Genomic DNA, 5,933 nt, shown 5'->3' on the forward strand with positions numbered 1-5,933 from the left:
GTACTTGCCCGATGGGCAAGTGCCTCTGAGACCTTAGGGTGTCAACCCCTGCAAAGATCAACAAGCTCACAATGCGTCGCAAGGCGACATGCTGTGAGCTTGTAGATCTGCTATTTTAAAGGTTTTCCCCAGAATAGGGATGCTAGTGTTCACGTGTTAAAACATTTAAGGACTGTACCAGTCTAGTCCTGTCAGTCCAGTCACACATGCTGCAGACTACTGATTTGAATCAATCCCACACTGGTGGTGTTTCCTCCAGTCACCGTCTGGTCTTTCTCAATACGTGCTTTGCTCCTGCTCTGCCAGAGTGCATTTAAACCCAGACGGTTGATTTTCTGTGGTCCCCGGGTCCCGCGCTGCCGATCATTGCCTTCCGAAGCCACCTTCCCTTAAGCTTCAAGTCGTTTTTTGAAACACGCAAGCAAACACCAACTGCTCTTCAGAGGATAATATCTATCACCTGTCTGAGTCATCATATTATGATGACGAGGAGGGAATATGCTTAGCCAGAGTCATAGATGACGCACATTAAATCGTGTCACTTCAGGAGCACAGTCATTGAAAGGATACAGCAATCATGACGCAACCGTGCAATTACACGGCTCCATCTGACATCTGACAACCTTATTTCATCAGATATGGCTGTTTGAGTTAGATTTTCGACATTTAAAAGGTTTTGCTCTACGGAATGTGACTTTTTAACATTTCTTTCCCCCAAAACTGCTCTGATCAAATGTTGTCTGGGATATGTGTGCTGAATGCTTATGCCTTTGACTGACAGCCGTACATGTCAGATACAGTATGCATGTCTTCATCCATCTATGAAATCTTTTTAGCGCAATAATTCTACATAGATTCCCTCTTCGGCAAAGGGACTTCATCTCTCTCACGGCTCACTTTTCTGGTGACAAAGCAACATCTATATCCATTGCGTGTTAGAGAGCTTGTGTGTCTCGTCTGGGTGAGTGGTTATCCACTATCTGTCTTGTCTAGCGAGCGACTGAATGCCTCTCTAGTACTGCTCTCCTCTCCATCAACCTCCCCAGGACAATCATGTTTGAACAAAAGGGGGATAATTCATTTTTGTGCTGGGAAAAAGAGAGTCACGGTGGCCAGGCTCACAGTGTGTGGGATGCATATGCAGTCAGAGTAATGTACCCCCAGGGTGCGAGAATAAGATAAATGCACTCCTCTCTCCTCACCATTGAGGAGAGAGAGGCAGTAGTATCAGGGAGCTGCCCACACCCATATTTTCTATTTATAGCGAACATTTGCTGGTTTCTTTTTTCTTTTTAGTTGAACGCTGCAGGCAATATAGGAACATGCGTTCGTAGGTTGATATGTAATACAGCATATTAGTACGGTTGAACGCGTGCACCAGAGAGGCCGAGAGAGAGGCTCTCGGTCACTGTCAGCAGCACCTATAGTTTTATGTGCGGTTTAGAGGATTAGAAACTAGAATTCACCAACGTGTCATGGCCTCCCTCTCTCTCTCTCTCGTTCTCTCTTTTCCTCCCTTGCCTCTGGTCTTGACTTATATGGACGGCTCACTCGCAAGAAACCGAAGACAAATGGGACCTATTGATTTTCCTTTTCCCGTTATCCTCAAGCTCTCTCTTAAGTCCTCTCCTATACACGTCTCCACTCTCCACCCACAATGGCTCTCTCCCCCCAGTCTCATCACAGACAGTTTGCAACCTTTGTTTACCTGGGAATGGAAGCACAAGATACATCTAAAGTCCCTCTGAAAGGGACCATTCCTGCTCTTTTTGTGGGATAAAGGAGTAGTTCACCCCAAAAAAAATACTTATTTTCTATCAATTACACACCCCATTAAGCATTGAATTCATGGAGACTTTTTTGTTTTTTGTCGCATTCCTAAGCCAATAATTTGATGACCGGTGGTCTCTCCGGTAGGAGACACAAAGAGTCTCCTTTGAGTCTCCTACCGGATACATTAGCATCTTTCCGCCGGTAATCAAATTATTGGCTTAGGAATGCAAAAAAAAAAAGAATTCAATGCTTCATGGGGTGTGTAATCGATAGAAAATACGTATTTCTTTGGGTGAACTACTCCTTTAATTCAACTCTGAAAGTGTAAACATTAACCCAAATTGACTCTTAGGGGTTAAATTAACAGAGGATTTTGTGTCCAGGGGTCCTGGCTCATGTCCGCCTGAGTCTGCAGCAGAACCACTCCCCAATTGACCATTATTGATTCTCACGGTGGCATTTTTGCTCTTACAGTATGTCATACCCCCAAGTATGACATAAAAGCAAGATGGCCACTGTGGTGAATATGATAAATATTGCACTAACTCAACTGCACAACTGCACACCATGCACTCACACACATAGAATTACTTTTGTTAGGGGCACCGTTTTCTTTTTTTTCCTTTGCAACCTCTGTCTGTGGAACCTGCATTGCTCAGTTGTTGCATCATATACGTAGACTATGGGGCATTATAGAAAAGGGTTGAAATTGATTGTGGGGTTTAAATAGATAAGAGTGAGATAGATGGCTTTTTGATGGAGATTGGAGATGACACTCGATATCACAAATCTACAAAGGAGTACAAACACAGATCAGGATTGCTTTGTAAATCTTATACTGTAGATTGTTGCATCATATTCAGTGTTGTAAAGTAACTAAGTACAATTACTCAAATACTGTACTTAAGTACAATTTTTATAAACTTTTACTTTACTGGAGTATTTCCAGTTTTCAATTTTCAGTACTAGTCCACTACATCTCAGAGGCAAGTATTGTACTTTTAATCCAGTACGATTATTTGAAAACTGTAGTTACTAGTTACTTCATAGATTTTGATTATTATTACAAAACATGCAGTAACCACTTCAGCCCTATATAGGCTACTGTACATTTCGGCCATTTGAAAATAGCAGATCTACAAGCTCACAATGTGTCGCGATGCGACACATTGTAGCTTGTAGCTTTTAGCTTGTAGATCTGCTATTTTCAAAAGATTTTTATACATTTTGTACATTTGGCAACTTATCAAATGGAAAAATTTGCATAATGAGTACTTTCTACTTTTGGTACTTTAAGTACATTTTGATACGAATACTTTTGTGCTTTTACTCAAGTCAATTTTTTATTCCGGACTTTTGCTTGTCACAGAGTATTTCTACATTACAGTATTGATACTTTTTACAATTTAGTACTTTCTCCACCACTGATCATATTTGTATCGGTCTTTAGGCAATAAGAGAAAGTGCGCCTGGTGACTAGCCAATGTGAGGTCAGCACTATGCTGCCTCGCGGATTTCGGGTGCAAATGTCATCGCTGATGAGAGAACAGCTAACTGTACGTTCAATGCTCGTGTCAGACAGTGCTGCATAAGCATAAGAGATAAAGATCAGAGATACGGTAGCTATTGCCTGGCTGCCACTGCCAGCAAGCATAAAGTACCTTCAGGTTTTGTGGCACTGATGTGAGATAAGTGATTACATTGCAAGATAAACTACAAGGTGCAGTTATCTTCTATCAAACGTATACAGCCTGAATAGTATAGGAGGCGCAAGAATAGCTGTATAGGACTCTATCTTTCACATTTGTTTTACCTGACGCTATACTTTATACTTCTTCTTTTTTTTTAAAGATTTGTTTTGTGGCTTTTATGTCTTTATTGATAGGACAGTAGGCTGACAGGAAATGGGGAGAGGGATGGGGGGTGACATGCAGCAAAGGCCGCCATGATCGCGAGTCGAACCTGTGACACGCTGTCACGCTGAATTACTAGCCTAGATGCCCAGACGGTTACGCCAACCGTCTGGGCCTACTTTATATGTTGTTGTTGTGTCACAGTGTTGCATCGTGAAAACAGACATGCATGAAAATGGACATGCTGATCTAATAGCAGTGGTTCTCAACCTGTGGGTCGGGATTGACCCAGATGACAGTGGGACTTTTAAGAGCTTTTTAATACCTCCAAAAAAAGAAGGAAAAATAATAAAGAAAATAAAAAGACCATTACTGCATCAAAATCAACAAACTATAATATAAAACAAACAAATTGTCAAATAATATGAGAAAGAGGCAAAAAATAAATAAATAGCCAATCTACAAGCTCAGAACGCCTTGCGTTGCGAGGCATTGTGAGCTTGTAGATCAGCTATTTTGTAGATCTGCTATTTTCACAATATTTATCTGTGGAACCAAGTCAAACTAAATGGGGTCCCCAGTTCAAATATGATTATTTTGGGGGGTCACAGTCTGAAAAGGTTTTTTTACCCACGATTTTGTAACCAATTTTTTCAGTGCCAATTGCCTATGTAATCCTGGGCACTACTCTCCCTCTGTCAGCCTGGGGAGAGCCCAGAACTGAGCTCATGCCTCGTTCAATGCATGAGGAGCTAGCAAGCCACTTCTTATCACCTGACAGAGGGGAGGCAGTATAGAGAGACCAGGATTACTGCATGTTTTTTGTGAGGGTACCTAACCTAGAGGACACGGGGAGAACATGCAAACTCCACACAGAAAGGCCCTTTCGAAAGTGGTTGTAATGTCTGTCTCTCTCTCTCTGTGTGTGTGTGTGTGTGTGTGTGTGTGTGTGTGTGTGTGTGTGTGTGTGTGTGTGTGTGTGTGTGAGTGTGTGCGTGTGCGTGTGCATGTGCGTGTGTGTGTGCGCGTGCGCGTGTGTGTGTGTGTGTCTGTCCACCTGCAGCCTGTGACAGAGCAGCAGCAGAACCATGACGGACGCGGTGATGGGCGGCAGCTCGGAGCGCTGGGTATCAAACGACAGGCAGAGGAGCGTGCATGCCAAGTAAGCGCGGGTGGCAGAGCAGCATGCTATATGCTTGGGCACGGTCAAAGCACTGTGCTATAATCTGCTGTGAAGAGCTGCTGTGTGGTTTTATTAACCACCAACCCCCCCGCCTCCCCATCCCATCTTTTCTCTGGCACTAATCTAGTGTATTCTCTTTTTCCCCCCCCGTTCTCCCGCCTCCTTTCGACGCGTGATCTCCAGCGATAAGGAGCAGTGAGTTGAAAAGCTCTTATACTCCCAACTCTTATCTCTCCGTCCCTGTGCTGTGTATACAGTGTACAGTAGATCAACTCTGACAACGCTATAGAGCATATATATATAGTGTAATGTTGTGGGGATGCTGCTGCGGTGTGAATGCATATTTATTCATGAATGATGTGTGTACGAGCTATATAGCCTACAGAAGAAGCAGGGTTACTGCAGCATGCTTGCACAATGTGCATGTGTCCGTTACTCACTCACACATAAAGCTCGGTGTATGTATGTGTACAGTAACTCTACTGTTCCTGCCTCCGGTGTTTTCATCTGACTCATTTAACACCGTCGTCGTCTCAACACTGCGATGTATTGAATGTATTATTCGAGTGCGTTTGTGCATATTTGAGTATAATCAGCTCCATTGTAAGCAATCTTTTTTTAAATGTTTCTTTATTGAGGTTTAACATTTGGACAGTTTAACATTTGTTGTAGCATAGAATTTGTGTAGAACCAGCCATTTTTTGGGTTAGGGTCTTAATCAAAACAAACACAAAGAAAATACCAGACACCAAAATACACAGACATTACATTAGACAGGGAGACAATCTTGTAGCGGTGTAATAGTTAATCAAAATTGATTGTAAAAAAATTAATAGTTGATTTGAATAAAAACATTCATTTTTGTATTCCTTTTTTAACGTTTTTTACGCTTTTCACATTGATTTCTTGATGTTCAAAATGTTAACAAATATGTGCTTCTCGATTATCCGATTATTTGAAAAAGTAATAGCTTGAATAAGTCGGTGTGTAGAGATTAACCTGCAGAACTATCTATGGCTTTCAGGGGCAACTGGACCATGCAGGCGGGCCCGGGACCAGGACCAGGACCTGGAGCTGCTCCAGACCTGACAGACGAAGAGAAGGAGATTATAAACAATGTGATC

This window comes from Gymnoscopelus braueri (assembly GCF_963280865.1).
Source record: "Gymnoscopelus braueri genome assembly, chromosome: 7".
Classification (NCBI taxonomy): domain Eukaryota; kingdom Metazoa; phylum Chordata; class Actinopteri; order Myctophiformes; family Myctophidae; genus Gymnoscopelus; species Gymnoscopelus braueri.